The sequence below is a fragment of the Osmerus eperlanus genome, chromosome 14, assembly GCF_963692335.1.
Source record: "Osmerus eperlanus chromosome 14, fOsmEpe2.1, whole genome shotgun sequence".
In the NCBI taxonomy this organism is placed as follows: domain Eukaryota; kingdom Metazoa; phylum Chordata; class Actinopteri; order Osmeriformes; family Osmeridae; genus Osmerus; species Osmerus eperlanus.
In genome coordinates, this window is record NC_085031.1 from 12850919 (window position 1) to 12870999 (window position 20081).

Here is a 20081-nt window from a genome sequence, read left to right on the forward strand (position 1 = left end):
CTCAAGGGCTCCTCCACTGGAATGACAAATACATCGACAACTAACAGCCAACTGAGTGTTGTAACATTCAGGCAGAGACAGAGGCCTTGGGACGGTTTAAGCGTGCATTTAATAAAGGAAACAAAGGCGTTCAAACTAAAGATAAGAAGGGGGGGTGTCTTCTCTTCTGGGAGACCGGTGGCTTTTCCTAAGCCTGGACGGGTTGCAAGAGAGACGACGGTTAGTTGAATCACCAATTTAAGTTGCCGGAGACCGGCGCTCGTCCACTGCTCCCTCTCGTTCCCTCGTCCTCCCTCCTCAGTGCTCCGACCGCTCCAGGTTTGTGGACCGGCGCACTGAGGGCTGACAGGACACAGACGTGCAGCCTGTCAGTGGCATGGGACGAGTGCACGCTCTGCCCATGGGCTGTCCGTGTGGAGCCTCACGTTGCGGGCACGGGAAAGACCTGTACTCCCCACAGATAGTAGTGTCTACACTCTTTACCAACAGCTATGCGTGTTTCCCCTGTAATTACTCTACAGTGGTCCAGGTCCAATGCCATGCCACAGCGAACCGCCTGGTCTCCCTGTAACAATAGGAATGATCTTCCTCCTTGTTAAACCCAAGTAAACACATCCTTGCATATCAAGGTTTAAGAAGGTGGGTTGGGGAGGGGGGGGGGCATCTAAGTGAACTCTCCAGTCTGTATGCATAATCCGTGTTTAAATATGCCTACCCGAGCCCTGTGTGTTGGGTGACTTGAGCAGGGGTCAAAAGCGCTTGTATTCCTACGGGTGGGATTTTGGGATTGCAGGAGATTTGAGCGGGGCATTATCTCTACACGAGGGCCCTCCCAGACTGCAGTCTGTTGTTCCCCCCTCTCATTTACTTTATCAGTGCACCGCTGTAATATGCATAATTCAGACGACCAGGGAATGTCTTTGGGCTCTGAACCACCTGCTGGCTTTTATTAGCTAATTAATGGTGATTTATCGGAGTTGCTAATTTGAGTGGGGCCGCTCGCCTTCAGGAGTCTCGGTACGCCGTATGAATTCTGATAGTAATTATACTTGTGTGATGGGCAGTCTGCTAAAACAAAAAGTTCTGTCTTTTGTAGCCCACAGCTATGAAATGTAGTCTCTTACGGAACACGACCTTGTGCGATTTGTTTTATTTTTTATGTCTCATTAAGGCTTCCCACACGGTTTCATATCCATAACTACATTTGAGGCAGAAATCTCATTGGCTAAATAAGTATCTCTTCTTCTTGAGTCCTTGGGTAAAGGATTCTGATATCTTCATATTGCAAGCACATTTAAATCAAGTCCTTGGGATTCAAATTTCGTAGTCGAAAACCGTGAACCATGGACTCTAATCAAGATTTTCGGACCATGCGCTCCATCCGTGATACCAGGTCATGGTCTTTTCTATAAGATGGTCGGTGTTTGAAATATTAAAGAACATGTTACAAACGCCATTCATATGTTTTCTGACCATTACAGGAAAGCCACTTTACCTGAACGCAATAACTATAATTTTTATGCTTCCTTCCTACATTTCAGATTCTTGAGCAGCAAATGAGCAAATGTATATGCCTGGTTGTAAATACACCCTATATTTGTAGTAGGAAAGATGTACGACTCCAAAGCGCCATTCCATGGAATCAGATCTGATGAAAACGATCTCCTGCATTTCGTGACTCACATCTGGCTTTGTTTCTCTGAAAGATCAAACGGTAATAAAGCAATAACAACAGCAGACCCAGACACTTCATCTCGACTTTTGCTCCTCAGAAAGCAATGCTCCCAGACACATTGCTCAAGCAAAGAACTACTGTAGGACTGTGCATATTCTGTTCAAACAAGATAGTAATATCCCCGGGCTAGCTCGACAAGTCCCTTTGTTGTCTCTGAGAGGCTGACATGTAATCTGTAGAGATATCTTTCCAAAGATCTCTCCCTACACAAGTTTACAAGCTGCAGTCTTCATGTTCCAGGAGAGCCAGGTCTAGCGATGAGGCATGTATAGAAGGCCTGAAGGCCAGCAAGCGCTGTCCTTCTCCCGTGAAGCACAATTAGACAACGGCAAAACACCAAATGTTTCTGCAAAGATGCGACAGGGATGCAAGTAAACATCTGAGACATCAGCATAAACAATACATTACCAAGTACTGTAGTTGATGTCATTGTTTGTTGTGGGGGGGAAAAACATTGATTAGTTACATTTACATTTAGTCATTTAGCAGACGCTCTTATCCAGAGCGACTTACAGTAAGTACAGAGACATTCCCCCTGAGGCAAGTAGGGTGAAGTGCCTTGCTCAAGGACACAACGTCAATTGACACAGCTGGGAATCGAACTGGCAACCTTCAGATTACTAGCCCGATTCCCTAACCGCTCAGCCACCTGACATCAATAAAAAAAATAGGCTACTTGAAAGGAGTATTGACAACTGAAACACGTTTAGTTTGAGGTAGACAAACTTAAACAAACTTGTGTGGATTCGATCAGGATCACATGACAGTCCTTTACAGATGTACAAAGAGCTAACGATGTGAGGCATGGCAAGGTTGTTCCTCATATCCTTGGGGAAATTGCTTTTCTTCCCCTGCTCCCAGCTCAGGTTGAATCCCACAAGGCTTCGATGGAACTCCAGAACACTACGTCAAGTCACCTGACACCTTTTAAATTAGAGTATTGCAACAAACAAAAAAACACAGGGGTTAACCTGCTATATGTCTGGCAGTAAACGCTAAACCTTCAAAACATTTAGAAGAGCGTCAGTATCACACGGGCGCACCACTGCGCCTCCAGCGATACGCTGTGTTAAAAGAAGCTTTTCCTTACAAGGTGCTTCAGCTGTTTCCACACAACCTGAGCCCTGTTTGCACACAGGGAATTGAATTTGCTCTAATGTTAAACACTTGAAAACATCCTCTCCATTTCAGTGTTTTTGCGCTACTGTTAAAATGTAAGAGCAAGCACATTATGTTTCTGTCAAGGTGAAAGACAATCAGTTACACCTTCACGTGATGGATTTCATCAAAGCATGGAGGATAACAAACCGCCTGCCTCCATCAAATAGAAACTGGGAAGATCTTTGTTGAAGGGCCACTGACTGACTTATGGTGATGTTGTTCATTTAACAAGACTTTGAAAGTCAATTAAGATGCCAGTGCAATTCTCAACATCAAAGGTATGTCTATATTATTTCAACCCTGGGAGGTCACTGCACGTGTGTGTATTTGTGTGGGTGTGTATTTGTGTGGGTGTGTATTTGTGTATGTGTGTGTGTGGTGTGCATGTCGGTGCACAATAAAGACTCCATCAGAGAAGTGCTGCCCAGCCCCCTCTGGGGAGAAAACCCAGAGTAAACACCATACTATTCATTGGGCTAACATCAGCAATTGTACCACATGGAAAAGGTGCAAGCACCAACACACACACTCTATCTCACACACACACACACACACACACACAGAATAACTGTACACAAACATACACATACTGAGCTCCCTCCCCCGACTGAAATAGGAGTAGCTGTAAGAAGGGGAACCTTGGTGTCAGAGTGAGCAGTTATCACTTCCTTATCCCCCGTTCTGAATGCTCCAGGGATCCCACAGAACCAATAGGAGCCCTACGTTCACTTTGCTGAATTAATGCAGTAATTCTTTATCGGGGGGAGGGCCTGGGCAGTACCTTGGACAGGGCTGGTTTTATGCAGAACGGTTTGAAGCCTAGTTTTTTTTAATGATGGCCCTAATTTGTTAGCTCACTCTAAATTATTAATCTCTTTTATATTCAAGTGGTTATTACATGTCATAACTGTGTATCTATGGGGTGAAATTTAATAGCATCTGCTGGACCTTAGGAGAGGAGCCAGAGTGGAAAACGCCATTAAATATTGATAATTAGCTAAATATTTGCCTTGGCACCTGCACTGGGCTAACTTGCTAATTGGCATGAGAGCAGCTGCTGTGGTCATTGAAGACTTAAAATAATGTATTAGCTGAGAAATATGGTAAAAAAGGACTTACAATCTAAGTAAGAGACAGGTTTTGATACTTTAAACATGAGGGCTGAACATTCTGAGTGGCAAAAAAAAAAAAAAAAAATCTTATTAGCCTCCATAAAATAATGAAACAACTATCAACTAAACTACACTAAATGCTGTGCATAGGTGCAAGTATGATTGGTAAGAGTTCTCTAATACAGGATGTGCACAGTTTCCACCACCTTGCTGAAAGGAGAAGACAGCAGATAGGAGAGAAGAGAGAGAGATGGCACTGCGACTAAATGTCAAACGAGGTGACGTGTTAACTCACTGGAGAGGCGGTGACCCTTGATGTGCCACATAGTGTGTGTGTGTGCATGTGGGTGTGTGTGGGTGGGTGTGCGTGTTGTTAGGAGAACAGTGAGAGAGAGTGTGTGTATGTGTGCAGTGAGTCAGCCCCAACAGTCAGTCAGTCAGACACATCCCTGAACCATCTGCCAAGCCATGCAGCCTGCCTCCAGCCCCTCCTCTCCACTGCCTCCAGCCCCTCCTCTCCACTGCCTCCAGCCCCTCCTCTCCACTGCCTCCAGCCACCAGCAAGGAGGAGACCTCCCCACCCCCCAGGGCCTAATGTGCTAATGTGGTCCACTGTGCTGAGGTAAGTGGATGACTAGGTGACTAGACGAGGGCTAGGGCAGTTTAGTGGCACACCGTCACAACATCAACTACTGCCTGACTTGGATAGCTAGAAAGTGAGATGTCTGTTCCTATCTTCCTAACGCTGAATATGCATTTTTAAACACTTTACATCATTAAACGTATGCCATACCTGTAACAATTTGGGGTTGAGAGTTTTTGATTTGTTTGCAAGACTATTCACATAATTTTAATTAAAAATATATATTTAATTATTTCAATCGTTTAAAATCTGTGTGGCCTCTTGTAACCAAAATTCAATTAGCAGTGGTGTTGCACTGCAATCTATTCATTTGAGCACCCAGTGAGGCAGCCAGTCGGACTGTATTGATTGGTGTGTGTCATGTGTGGAAGCGAGAGAGGGGTGGCCATTGTTTTCTGCTTAATGGACTGAAATAAAAGAGGTGGGAATGGCCTTTAATTAGGGAGCAGAGGCAACTGTTACCCTCACACTACCGAGCCCCCCCCTACACGTTCACACACACAAGATACACACAAGGGGACAAAGAGTTGTGAGGAGGGGGGAAACAAGGGATGAAAAAAGTGTGCGTGTGAGACAGAAAGAGAGGGAAGCGAGAGGGAGAGAGATGGAGGTGAGGGAGGTGAGAGAGAGAGCGAGAGTGAGAGCAAGCGAGAGCGAGAGAGAGAGAGCGAGAGAGAGAGAGCGAGAGAGAGCAAGAGAGAGAAAGAGCTGCCGGCCTCCCAGTGTCTGGGCTGCTGACTTGCCTGCCTTCTCCTTCGTTACGCGTCGCAACTGTCAGTTTATATTATCTCCGGCTTTTCAAGCCACCTGAGAGTCCTAGGAATTTGTTGGCTACGAGTCATTAGCAAAGACTGCTGAGACACTGTGGGGCACAGCCAGTGATGTGTGTGGAGTGGGAGGAGGGGGGGGAGCAGACAGTGCATCTCCTTAACCCTTGGTAGTATGATTGGCACAGCAGTCTGGTCGGATGGCCGGGACAATCAGATGCAAAGTAGATGAGGGGCTGGGTAGAGCGTCAGGGCTACAGGAGCGGGTCAAGGAAAGATCTGAGACTACTCGGAAGGTAGAGAGAGAAGAGATCCTGAGAAGGAATATCTAAAACCAGGCTGCTGTTTCCTTGAAAGGCTAGACTCCTCTGTTGATCTGCCATTTTCCGACAGGTTTCGCCCAGTTGCACAATCCGTCACGGTTAAAGAAGAGGTGGCTCAATACCGTATTGCTGGTCAATCACTGAGCGTCACAGAAGAGGGAGGGGGAATGGTCTGATTCCACTTGACATGGCCCATGTTGATGATGGACATGACAGTCAACATATGGGAGATAGAGAGGAAGTTATCAGAGGAAGAGAGGAGGACGCACAACTCAAAGAGTGCTGCAGTGGAATCAAATATGACAGCCACAGGAAAACCAAAACATCTGAGTATTGATATCCTGAGTTGGATATCAATATAGTTTGTGTAATTGTTTTATGAACATAGGAAAAAAGTAACATGGTAGGTTTCATGCCAACACTCTTAATAATTGTCCGGAAAACTCCAAACTGGTCTCTCAGTGTTCCGTAAAGCAACACTGTGTTAAGTGTCACCGACTTCCCTGCAAAAGTACTGACATTCATCGCGAGGGAAGAGTTAAGAATGACTGCTATAGCTTCCGCCATACTACAAAAACAGTAGTTTTTTTCCGTTCGGCCACAACACTGTATCTACCAGAACAAGCTCTTCATTAGTTTAGACAGCCTCAGTGTGCTGGTGGGTAAGACAGGCGACTCAGGCCCGGCCATTAAGTCGTGAGCGCACTAATGTGTTCCCTGACCGCTGACTTCCTGCCGAGCTTGGATCGCTGAACATGTCATTTCCACTCTGCGTCCGTGCCGCCGGGCGGCTGCGTATCGACATGTCCGGCCCCGTCTGTGTGACCGCTCCGTGTCCGCTATCGACTGGACTCATCTCGTCTTATCCATGCAGCCTCGGTCACAGGCCAGAGGCCCCAGCTAGGCCGCTATGTGAGGCAGTGTCTCGTCTCCCGTGATCCAAAACCATCGAGTGACGCTTTACCAGATAAGCTCGCTGCCCACGAGTATTCTTTTGCTTCTCTCGTCGCGTTGACCCCCGGTTAAACACGAATTGAAGTGGAAAGATAGCATTAGGTATGGATTCTCTTTTTTGAGGGTGGGGTGGTGGTGGGTGGGTGGGGGGTTGCACTTCAATGCACCGTCCCCTCTCTTTCAACTCACACCCCTCTTCCGACCATCCAAGTCTGACCCCTTGTCAATGACAAGAGCCATGGAGTGTTTGCATTGCGCAGCAGGAACAAGTCAAAGCAACTGGATTTAATTATTTTTTTTATGTGAAAGCCCTTGAGTAGAGCACAGGGTTACCGTGGAGATCCTGTTCGATTACCACGCTAACCAATCCAGAGGGTGTGACCCCACGCATGCTAGGTGAGGAGAGAGGGACTTGGGGTGGGGGTGGGGGTCTTTGAAATGAAAGGGAAAAGAGAGAGAGAATAGGGGTGATGTGAAATTCCAGGTTGTGTCTCTTTGTGTGCCTGATGCCATGTCAACACAAGGACGTGAGTTTGATAGAGTTATTACACCTTTCCGGACCAGCTTCGGTCCTCCATTTGTGTGTGGCTGAATCTATTACTGGGGGATAGACGAGGCTAAGCTGATGTTCTCTGAACATCTCATCACCAATGTGTCGCAGGGGTCAAGCCATTTCAGGGGTTGCTGTTTGCTTTTCATTACTAAAATACAAACTTTAAGGTTCTTTTTTGTTTTTCTTATTAGCTGAACATTGTTTACTCTGGGGGTGATTACAGCGTCATGATTTCTGCTGTGCCTCCGAGAACCATAGAAGCTGGGACGGAGAGGTGTGTGTTTGTGTGTGTGTTTGTGTGTGTGTGTGGGTGTGTGTTTGTGTGTGTGTTTGTGTGTGTGTTTGTGTGTGTGGGTGTGTGTGTGTTTGTGTGTGTTCTGGCCTTACACGACAACTACTTGCTCCAACAATAGCTTTGCCAGACTTATGAGGATTCTGTGTGATAAATGGTCATGTTTAGTGTATTTCTTTAACATTCCACGTGATAAAGATAGAATTCTCTTTTGAAAAGCAAATTTTGGTGTTATATTTGAATAAGCTCAGCTTACAGGTCAGAATGCTATCACATTTCAATTTCCTGTTTTAGCATTTGAGATATGCTTAAGTAAGGACCAGTTCAATGCAATGTATATATTGGTTTTGGGGGGTGAGTGGGGGGAGAGACCATGTTTAATCATGTTGACTATCAGCTATCCGATTTATGCATCTTCTTCCCACTAGGACAGGGCTAGGTGATTTGTGTTTCCAGGTGTCTCCTATTTCCAATTGGTGGTGAGGGGGACCGGATGGTTAACACCCGTCTCCCCCGACAACTGTCCAATTATGTATATCACACTCGCCCTAGTGTTTGCACTGGAAGTAATCAATAGAGGCCGTGGTTGAGTGCACATACATTTTGGTTGAACCAATGCATGAAAACTTAATCATTTGCTCAGGGTGGAGGGGAATCAAATGGGAAATGCGTAGGCTGGGTTTTCTCGGCGGTGGTTGGGGAGCAGGGGTGTGTTGGTGATTGTGACTCGAAGTTTGAGGGGGTGGGGTTGGGGGTGCTTCTCTCCTGACGCGGCAAATGGAATGGGTGACAGGTGGAAGTGGGGATGGAAACGCGGCCCTGCGTTTCATGAATTAATGTAAACACAACCCCGAGCAATTACTCCCGACTGGTCATCTTTTTTTGGTTGGGGGTGGAAGCGTGTGTTGGGGGGGACTGGTACCCCCGCAGGTCCAATCTAATGAAAATGCGCAGGTTACTGGGGCGTTTAATTGTATATATTCTGTAAAGCTTCGTGTTAGGGAGTAGGGACTGCCAAGGCGGTTGTAGAAGGTGGGTCAGGGGGTCGGGGTGGGTAGTAGCTGTTTTGGATGAAACCAAGAGGAACCTACAAGTGGAAAATTGTATTCAGTTTAAACATTGAGCTTTCGTTTATTGATCCGATGCAGAGGAGGAAGCCCGAACAGAACAAGCTGAGCAGATGGGTTCATCTGTCCCAGGAACACATGGGTCTGGGTGCTACAGATGACACCCACTCATAAAGCACAAGGAGGGAAAGGGAGAGGGGGGGGGGTGTACAAGCACAAAAGAAATTCTACGGAGGTTAAGATACTGTTGAATAGGGAGGTTTAGCGTTTAGCTGATATTCCATGTCCTTTTCTTTTGTGAATTGATAAGGTCAACGGCCCTCTCCGGTGATTTGATTCCTCAAATCATGAAGACAGAAATGTAAATTATATTAAACTCGGGCAGCGGAGGACAGCACATTTGCTTTCCAACAGACATACAGTAATCGTCCTCAGGCTCGGGCAGACAGACATATGCATATCTATTTGGTATTTACAGATGGTTTTTGCCTGTATGATGGCAAGAGGCTGGGGAGCATGTGGCATGCCATAGTTATACATTTTATATCATCAAACTCAATCAATAATTCATATGTCACAACAGCACAGTCTGAGCTGTTGAGGATCCCCTCCCATGCCCCCCGAACAGGAACAGGAAATAGAAATCAGACACACAATGCCACTCTGCTGAGCAGGGAAACAGCACACACAGACAAACAGACAGACAAACAGATAGACAAACACACAAACACAACACACAGTACTTTAGCCAAACACGGAGGCCTTCGGCCCTATTCGTTCTCATCACAGTCCTGACATTCAGACGCTGCTGAAACATTCCTCCGTGAGGCGATAACCTTCTCTCTCCCGGTCCTCCCCTGCCGCAGGTCCCTGAGTGCTATTCACACAATCACTTAGAGCATTAATCTAAGATTGTCTCCTAATGGCTCCTGACAGGCAGCCGCGTAATGGGGCTGCGTCCAAACCCCCCCCTCCTCCTCCCCGCACGCATCTGGTAATGCTAACGCTAGCAGGCCGGCGCGGGGCTAGCGGATGGGCTCGCTGCAGCACTAATGGAGGCAAGCGTGACGCGGGCTCCCATAAAGCACTTAGGGCCCCCAGACGTTGCCGTATGATGCACGAAGAAAGCTTTTTGATAGTATGCTAATCCGGGGCATTATCCCCGTATGATTTACAGCGGCCTAAACAACAGACTCTGATCGTTCCCGGTGAAGATATGAGCCGGCTGGATGAACCAATAAGACACTGCCTCACATTGGTGTAGAAAGGTGTGCGTGAACTGCATGCGAGAGTCATTTGGCTTAATTAGGAAGGCATGCGCTTTACTTGAAAGGCAAATAGGGAGAAAAGGAAGGATTGGAGTTTTGATCCTTCATTGACCATCATCATCATAACAGGCTGATTAAAACTGACAAGACATAACAGACAGTAGTAGTAGTTTCTATGGAGCGGCATATACTGTATAACAAAGTCTAGTTAACAGTGAGATATTCCAACTACCGGGTAATTGTTGACATGGCTCAAGGTCAAACACATTGAGTAATTCATCCTACATGGCTAAGTAAACAGTCCACCTACCTGTTCAACAAACCTACACTTTCAACACCTTCTTGTTTGTATCTTCAGGAACATATCTTGTTTCTAGTTTATGCTTTCATTAAATATCCACCAAGGACAGTGCCATTAACAAGTAAAATATTTCAAGTATTAAAATAACATATATTAAGAGAGTAACACTGTGATATCTAAAATTTATATATATATATATAATAAGTTGAGAAGAAAACATACTCAACGCAAGATTTAACATGACATCATTGATTGATAGGGTTACATTTTTCATTTGTAGTAGACATACTGTAGCATCACAACTTATTGGCCAACAAAGGTTACTTGGCAGTTTGTTAGGACCATCAAATTGTTTCAACTTTAGTTTAGACAACCTGTGGAAAACGGGAGATATTAGAACTTCTTTGCAGATCACATGGTTCCTCTGCAGGCCCACGTTACCATCAAAATCAACATGTGTCACAGCTACAAACATGTTTGCAGACAGTTTTTTTTGTACCAACCCAGTGACAAGACAAGCCGTCCCTCCTTGCCGGCAAACAACCTGGTTTTCAACCTCACTTTTGCCACGTGTAGCTGCGAAATTGCATCAATATTTCATTCCGGGCGGCATCTTCTTGCGAGCGGATTCCATGGGCGAGGAGATAAACAGTGGGGGTATTAATAATGCAGCTCGGTGACACTGACCTTATTTTGCGCCTTTCAACCTGCGCTGGTATTTTGATGCTAGGTGCCCCGCTGTTCTGAAGCACATGGGAGGTTTCATCCTCATTGTTCAAAGCCTAGCGAGAAAAAGACAGTTCCTGTTTGACAGAGGTTACATCACTGCCTAAACCCATCCAAAGACATTAATGAAAATGAATTTTTTTCGGAGGCGCCGTAGAAATAGCGCATCTTCATTTCTCTCGGTGAAACGCGGTGATCCGGTGCTCAGTGTCGGTTTCTCAACTGCCGTTGACAGCGGAGCAGGTGCCTTGAAGGTGAACGGTGAGAGGCTTTGACAAGAGAACACTCACATGGCAGCTAACAGCCTCCGTGCACCTGCGCGAGAACATCTATGATACACACATTGAGTTTGTCTGGGAAACAGATTTTAAGCAATTATTTGAAAATACTATTGAGGTATCATTGTCTTTCCCATAACAACAAAAATGATTAGGCCAACGTTAAAGGGTGGTGGTGATGGTGTGATGGTTCAAGGGTCGCTTCAAGGGTCACTTCATGAGTCCACCACATTAACGTATTCACAAGGCCGTCAGTGTTCCGTATCAGGAACAACAGTTGATGAGACTCTTTCAGCGTTGATCACTAAAAAGTATTAAATGTTTGTGTCTAAAATGCAAACAAACTAATCGGGCGGTAGAGTCCTTGTGTTCAAACTGGATCACAACAACTGGGATTAACATAGTAGAGACTCCCCCTCCAAGTAAAAAGGAACTTAGCTGTTAACTCTTAAAATTAACATTGCGTGCATTTGCTATCTGTGTACACAGGGCTGTCCTGTTTGTGAGAAATTTGTGACATTTGAGAAATTGTGAAATTTGAGTACAAAGCTGCCTGAAGACCCCTCTAATGGATTTATCCCACAGTCCCAAAGCTTGACATGTAGTTTAGCAGATGAGAGGGAAACAGCTTCAGGGGGTGACAAGGCAAGGCAATGACAAGGCAAATTAGCCTCTCATTCACCTAGCGGAATCATCCTTTTATCCAATAAAAAGTACAGTCAAATGTTACTGAGAGTGAAAACACAGGAGGTTCCAGATTTCCTGTGTTGAATTTTAGAAATGACTGTGTAGAGTGTCATTACAGTAAATTTACATCTTGTTTCTCACAGGAGCACCAAAACGATTTGTCGAGGGGGATTGAAGGAGGGGTTTCCTCAAACACCCTAAAAATGTTTGAGTGTAATGAAATTGAAAAAAAAATGACTCCACTCAATCACATGATAATTATCATGTCCCTGGTTGAGTCAAGCAGTCACTGGTGCATTCCTCCGAGTGGGCGACTACAAACAGCCTGGAAATTATGATAATCAGATTTTTGTGTGTGTGTTTCTTATTATCTAAAAATGGAGTGATGTAGGAGGCTTACATGCTGATTAATTCTGTTAAATAATGCAAAAACGCACCAGGGGATAATACACTGTGTCTGTATTGAGCTATGTTTAGTGCTGAACAGTGTTGCATAGATTACCCTATTACACTCTAATTACTGAGGCGCTTTGAGTTGAGGAGACAAGCTCCAAAAGGCCAAAATACAGTGAAAAATAACTGATTACCATGTTCAGGGTAATAGACATCATGGAGTGCGGTAATGTCTACTGTAATTATAATGACACGTTTAAAGAGACTGGGGCCAACTGAAAATTACCAGACCTACCACAAAGATTTAAAACGACCACCAAAACTATTTGAATTTCCTGAATGAAGATCCCTTTTAGGCCAAATTATTATATTTTACCCCAAAATTTGACCTAAATCAGGTAAATCACATACTTTCATTTCTTTAAACTCTAATTGGATCCACCTTAAGGTCATACTGTATGTATATATCTCACCATCACTGATCAGGGATCAAGACTGCATCCCCCCATTTTTCCATGCTGGCCAATTCCTTAATTTGATGCCAGTGCTACATATTCAGCCAAGAGAAGAAAAAAAAAAAGAAGTAACTTATTTTTACATCTATAATTCTATTTTTCAACATTTGATTTGGCATGTTTAGAAATAAATAACCTTAAAGTGTTTTTTAATATATATATATATATCTCACTGCCCCCTGTGAGTGTGTGTGTGGGTCTGTGTGTGTAGGTGTGTGTGTGTGTGTGTGTGTGTGTGTGTGTGTGTGCGTGTGCGTGTGCGTGTGTGTGTGTAACCAGAGTCAGGTGGCTGAGCGGTGAGGGAGTCGGGCTAGTAATCTGAAGGTCGCCAGTTCGATTCCCGGTCATGCCAACTGACGTTGTGTCCTTGGGCAAGGCACTTCACCCTACTTGCCTCGGGGGAATGTCCCTGTACTTACTGTAAGTCGCTCTGGATAAGAGCGTCTGCTAAATGACTAAATGTAATGTAAATGTGTGTGTGTGTGTGCATGCGTGTGTGTGTATTCTGGATCATTAGTGGCCAGCTTAGTGGTGGTCCTTTCTCTGTGTAGTGAGGTGAATCATTTCCCTGAAGTCACTTTTGGGAATCAAAATTCTGACATTTCCATGTGTTCCCTTTAGCAGGTATGATAAGAAAGTATGTGTGTGTCTGTGCCCCCTCTCCAGTTGATACATTTTCCAACGCGACAAACAACGACTAAACACCCTGCCTGCCAGGAGCCTTCGCCACGTGTGTTATAACAACCAGTAATAAGTGTAAATAATACATGGCCGACATCTTTCGGAGAGGACGGGAAGGGGGTGGGACTCGGCGGTACTGCTAAACAATTTAAGGTGCGCTTGCTGCTGGGGAGTTTTTGCTGGGGGGTTGTAGGAATTCCCTCCTGGCTTCCCAGTAGAGTTTTGGCCTGACAATAAACAACAGTTTAATACTTTATCTAATCCCTGCCAGGAGGTGAGTCCAACAGCAAGCTCTTGCAGATGTTCACATCCAATAATCTATCCATAATTGATGAAACAGGGAGGTCAGATGTAATGGCTGCCGCCATTCCAGCAACAAATAAATGGTTATTGACAAAACAAGCCAGTGTGGCACGGAGCGGGGCTGGGAAATGACAGGCACAGAGCAGAGTGGAGGGAGAGAAAGAGAGAGAGAGAGAGAGAGAGAGAGAGAGAGAGCGAGAGAGAGAGAGAGAGAGAGAGAGAGAGAGGGGTGGGAGTGGAGTGGTGGAGAGGAGCCGAGAGAGGAGAGGAGTGGAGAAGAAGGGAACCCAACGAGGGAGGTTCACTACCCCGGACCGTGTCTCGTCGGATGGGGGGGCGAGGAGCTGGAAGGAGGAGCCAGAGGACAGGGCAACCCCCTAGTCGGAGGGGCCAGAGAGAGACCCCCCCCCGGGATGAAGAAGGGGAAGAGGGGGGGGGGGGGGGGGAGTCGAAGGAGGAGAGTGAGGAGGGGGGAGGAAGAGGAGGGATGAGCGGCAGGCGAGGTGAGTGCAACCGCATGGAGTGCAGTGGGCCAGCTGTCCGCTCTGCTTTCATCTCTGGTCTTTATGTCAGATACAATCTTCCTGGCTGTCAAGCCACGGCAGTCTCCTCAGAGCCCTCTCGCGCGCTCTCTCTCTCTCTCTCTCTCTCTCTCTCTCTCTCTCTCTCTCTCTCTCTCTCTACCCTTCTACCTCTCTCCCTCTTTGCTCTTTACCTTTCTACCTGCCTCTCTCTTTACCTAGCTGTCTTGCTTTACTTTGGTAACTCTCTCTCTTTATACTCTCTCTCTCCCACTCTCTGTCTCTCTCTTGGGACTAGTATGCCTCTATGTCCTCTGGCTCTTTTTGGCTAAATCTCTATGAATGGATCTGCTGCACCTTTTTTCCCCATTACTTCAAAGCAACAGTTTTTTCCTATTGCGATGCGGAAACCCTTGTAATATCCGCATATGACCTCAAACTTGCAAAGCCATGGCAAGCTTAAGAGAGAATCTGAGAGATAGTACCTCAGGACTAAACACGCTAAAACAACATGTTTTGAAAGTCTACTACAAACAGGAAACAGGTCTAAAGTACTAAGGTAATTCACTAAGACAAATTGTGTGATTTGATTAACTGCTGTAAGCTCATACAGTATCTGGTATTGATACCGTACATCGTTTCTGAGCTATTTCCATACAATGTGGATATGAAACATTCAACACGTATGCTGTAGTATGTAGTGGTGGTGATTGACGTGTGAGGAGGAGAAAGTCCTGTCTGAATTGTTTCACAGTACCGAGTGTCTGCATAGCATGGCTGCAAAAATATTGCTTTGCTAGCTAAATAAAATTGCACTCTATAGGTTGGTTAGGTCAGTCAGAGGAAAATCTGTTGCTTAAATTGGGAACAAAAGTCAAAAGTCAAGTAGTTACAGTGTAAGTTTATTGATTAATGAGTTTAAAATATGTTTTTCATTTTAGAAGGCAATATGTGCATAATTTGTGCAATGAGCTTCACCAAGGAAGCGAGGAAATATTATTCAAAATGCCAGTATGCACTGGCAGTTTTTGTGTCATTCAACTTGGCTGCACATCAAAAAAACATTCTGTAGCACTGCACTATTCTAGAGGAAACAGTGTACAAGTGCAGTTAACTTCCTCTCAAGCCACTCCTACTGAACAGTCTACTGTACCACAGTCTGCCACCCCAGTAACTACTTTTTGTTGCAAAACCACAAACATAAGGCTTCTAAGAATTCCTCGAGAAACAGGCAACGTTTTTATATATAAAAAAATACAATTAGGATAGGGGGAAAAAAGAATGCCCATTATTTACCCCTACAGAGGGATACGGATGGAGACTCTCCCTAACAGTCACTTGCTCTACCGCTTAGGCCTAATTACCGCACAGGATCATGAATATTTCAGACATATGCTTTCTCACTTTGTCATTGGAGTTCAGAACTAAGAGAAACAAGTTCATATGCATATTAATAGCGAGTTTGGAGGGGGGTGAAGGGAGAATGGGGGTAAGGGGGGGCTGGGTTGCCAGTGTGGTGGTGACAGCAGGAGGAAATGGCACTCGTTCACCAGCAGCTGCTCTTTTTAGATCCCCCTCGGAGGGGACTGCCCGAGGAGGGCCTCAGCCACAAAGGGGATAAAGGAGATGAGGACTCTTGATGGAAAACAGGCAAACAACCGCTGGGACCTCTTCCTAACCACCTCCCCCTGAACCCCCCACTCCTCCATCGCTCCCTTTCAAACCCCTAATCAGAATCTCTCTCTCTCTCACACACACAAACATTCACACAGACACACACACACGAGACCCCTGGGAGTCCCCTGTCGCGTGTGGGGGCCTCTTTAGCATACTTTGCTGCGTCCGCTAAACTGAGCGTTAGCACCCGCGCTAACGGGAGCCTCTAATGACACAGACTGGAGCGAGGAGGGCTTCCCAGCTATGTGTAATGGCAAACGAGGGAGCGTCCTGGGGGAGGGAGGGAGGAATGGGGGAGTGTGGGGATGGTGACTGGAGTCCTGTGAGCATCTGAGGCTTCAATCGGTCAAGTAGGAGGAGGTGGGGCATTAAAATAATAAAATGTTAATCCTCAGTGATAATTCTTAAAAATGCCTTATGTGCAGAACCCCTTCCCCCACCACCTTGTGCACCAATGTGCATGTCGCTGAATAACGCTGTCCAGGGGCAGGATTAAACATTGTCTAATTGAATTTATGGACCTTTAAACTAACCACTTACAAACCCGCCAGAGCGTAATGATATGCTTTGTTTAACATATCTAAACAAAAGACCATTAGGACATTGTGCAAATGTAATGGCGCGCAAAGTGTGGGCTCTTCACTTGATAAAGAGGCCTGTTTGGACATGGTAATGTGTCACAGAGCTTGCCATTTAAAGGCAGGTGGTTGGAATTACCTCAGGTTCAGTGACCAGCTAATAGAGCATCGCCTCATAATGAGCATTTGAGTGGTGTGTAGGCTACAACATCTCATTATCCTGAAACGTGTTAACTTTCTGAAAATTGGGCAAAGGCCCACATCTTTAATTGTGTATGAAACATCACTGTGTGTGAGATATCTGGGGCTGGTGATGGATTTGAACTCTGTCTGCCCTGAGAGTGTGACTCGGAAACGAGCAGAAAGGGTTCAAAGGGAGAGCTAATTAGTTTGACCTTTCCTGTCAAGATTAGCATGCACGTGCCCACTCAACCTCCGCAACAATTTACCACAGACAGAAACAGAGAGAAAAGGAGGTCATATTCAAGCCGAGTTACCGAATAGGAAGCACTCTCTTACTTGTTTCTTTAACACAGTGCACAGCAAACGGAAAATGGCTAGTTTTGAAATACCCCTCCTTGATTTACACTTCGCCTCTAAACAAGCGGTTCTCAGAAAAACGGAGAACACTGCCTAGAGTGTAAACGCCTAGAAAATGTGAGCCAGGACAACTAATAGGTACCCAGGACAAGGCAATTAGAATATCACCCACTATATTAGTTCTCCCAACATGCCAGAGGTACTAAATGTGATTTATTGTGCGAGGCCATGCTGTGCACTCACTCTGTTAAAGGGGAAGCTAGCGCTGAGAGACACTCAAGAGAGGGCACGAGGGGGGGGGGGGGGGGGGGTCACAACTGCCTGGCTAATCTTTCCATTTTGAGGGGGGGGGGGGGGGGGGGCGGTACTAACGCCTTGTCTTATTGTCAAAGTATGGTTATACACAACACAACGCTGATAATTATTTTATAGTCCATCGGCTTAACATGATTCCTAGAATAAGCCTACTCTATGTGTAAGCATCCTTATCCATTTACCCACCGCCACCCAATGAGATAGCCGGTGGATAGGATTAGGACAACGACCCTAATGCTCCTATCAACGCATCAGAACGACAAGCACACGGCTATACTAAATCCTGACGATCTGTCAGATCTCCTTCCATTCCCCTCCCTCCTCATCACAGAGCCCCAAATTCCCTCTCTTATCTTTTTTTTCCTTCTTCTTCTTGTCCGATTAAAGACAAAGAGACAGGACTGAGACTGGTGGCTCTTGTTTTTGACACCAGAAGCAGTGGTGTCTTAACCCCTCTCTCTCTCCCTCTCTGTCTCCCCCTCTCCCTCTCTCCCCCTCTCCCTCTCTGTCTCCCCCTCTCCCTCTCTCCCCCTCTCCCTCTCTGTCTCCCACTCCCTCTCCCCCCCTCTGTCTCCCACTCTCTCTTCTTCTTTCTGTGGGCTCTGGTGTGATTATTACACTTTCAGTGGAGGATTTAACCACGGGGCAGTTGGGCCATCGCCTCAGGGAGGCCCCTGTTCAATGTGCGCGTGCTACTTCTTTCCCCCGGTTTATTGCCTTGCCTTTTATTCTGCCAGGCAGTCCCTCTGACATCAGGGGGCTCTTAGAATAACTTGCCCGAGGCGATCAGATCCCCAAAACCCTTAAATCAGCCACACTATATGGTGGGGTATTCTGGAGGTCTGAAATGAGTTAGTTGTTAGATATAACTCACAATGTAGAAATGAAAGCTAATGTCAAGCGCATTGTTGGTGCAGGGAAGCTGGGGTGAAAGCTGGCGAGGTTGTTTGGTGATTGGTTTTGATGACGTTTCTGTGGTTTAATGATTTGTTGTATGAGGGATAATTAGCTCATGGGGGGAGGAGGGGTTCAACAGACACCAGCTGGGATGTGCATTCATATTATCCCTCCCTCCTTCAGCCAATTGAAACTTCCTAGATCAATGTGATTGGTCAAGAACTGGCCAAGCTATTGCGCAATTTTCATATTAACCATAAAGGACACATTACAATCAGCATACCGAAACGGCACAAGCAAATGCTGAGTGACCTTAGACTGACCTAGAAAATATTCTTTAATATAAAAGGACAGCTGCACAAACAAAAATATTTACTTCACAAACCAGCACAAACAATTGAGACTATTTTGCAGATTTTTTGTGTTGGGTGGGGTGCCAACTTCTTGCAGGTCTTTAAAAACATTACTTTAACCAGACTTTCAGTTACTTTTCAGCCAAATCTCAAAAACAGGTAATACATTTGTCTGAAACCCATTCCAAACACTAGTTCTCAACATTTGGTACTGAAGATCAGAAAAGCCCATCCAGTCCCACTGCCTAAACCCGTATCTGGGCTGTGTTACGAGCATGAGGCCCACTGGCTGTTTCCCTCAGAGGAACACAAAAGGGTTTCTCATTTAAAGTGTGAAATCCTCGATCTGAGGTACCCACCATTTTATGGCTCCAGCAGCAACGAATGGGACTTTTATTGAAGCTGGCGAGAGCCATTGGTCCTGGTCCTTTTTTATTTGAAAGCGGCGCTGTGTCTGGGTGTAATGTCTTAATCCTCGGGGGGGGGCCCCCTGCTCGTCTCCAACGACCCTGCCAGGCCCATAATAGAATGACTCATAACGTCCTCGGGCAGTTTCTTCCACCTGCAACATACACACATATGCACACATGTTCAGTGGACACACACACAAATGCACATTTGATACTCCATTCCAAATACTTTCCTTAGTAGAGTTATACAAACACATTTTCATTCCGCTATAAAGATATAAGCAAATATGATGTGCTGCTTAGAACATGCACACAAGACCTGGTAGTGTTACAACTAAGATCTAAGGATAAAGGTCACTGAAGGAAAACATACTTTAAGGGAAATATTTATGTGAAACATTCCTAAACATCCTACACCCCACACCACTTAATAACCATCCAATCGTTTATTCATTGAATTCTGTTTGGAAGTTTAAAAGGACCACATTTGTACATCGGCATCATTCAATATGATTGGTTGAATGCGACTTCCACACGTTTCCAGTCTCACTCTCTCTCTCCCTTTCTCTATGTTAGTGAGTGACAGATAGAAGGCCCATGTAGTGGGTAAATATTGTAGAAGGCCAAAGTCTCTGGAGTGAGCAGTGTGGATTTGTGATCTCTCTGAGAGAGCACAGCAGGACACTTAACACTGACTGCACTATGATTCCAGCCCCAGACACTACACAATCTCAAATTTGCTTCACTACAAGTGCCTGCTACTACTAGGGCTTTGTCTGTCAGAAAGCAACACAAGTGCTTCCCCACATAGCACCACATCATGCGTCAGAGCCTTAATAATAGGCTGTTTTGCCCTCCAGGTAAAGTGGACCAATAGAATCCAAGGCAGAATCGCGCAGAATTATGGGAGTTGAAGTTTCTCTACATTTCTCTACAGGCGTAGCCATTTCTTTGTCTTATAAACTTGACAGGGATTACATTTATATTTGTTTTCCAGGTCTCGTCTTGCAGGGTAGGCAAGACAAACGACA

At 45.5% G+C, this 20081-nt stretch overlaps 1 long non-coding RNA gene across 2 annotated transcripts in view; it reads right to left on the minus strand.

Moving 5' to 3' along the window:
• LOC134033825 (uncharacterized) overlaps positions 1-19087 on the minus strand; it is a 50773-nt gene extending 31686 nt beyond the window's left edge. Inside the window, exons 1-3 of one of the 2 annotated variants that reach the window (XR_009932174.1) lie at positions 19000-19087; positions 10864-10958; positions 264-342 (exon numbers count right to left, since the gene is read on the minus strand). This is a non-coding gene — a long non-coding RNA (uncharacterized LOC134033825). Of the gene's footprint in view, positions 1-263; positions 343-10863; positions 10959-18999 lie in introns of those variants that run through there. The other variant, XR_009932173.1, reaches the window with a different exon arrangement.
• Between the last annotated feature and the right edge of the window lie 994 nt (positions 19088-20081).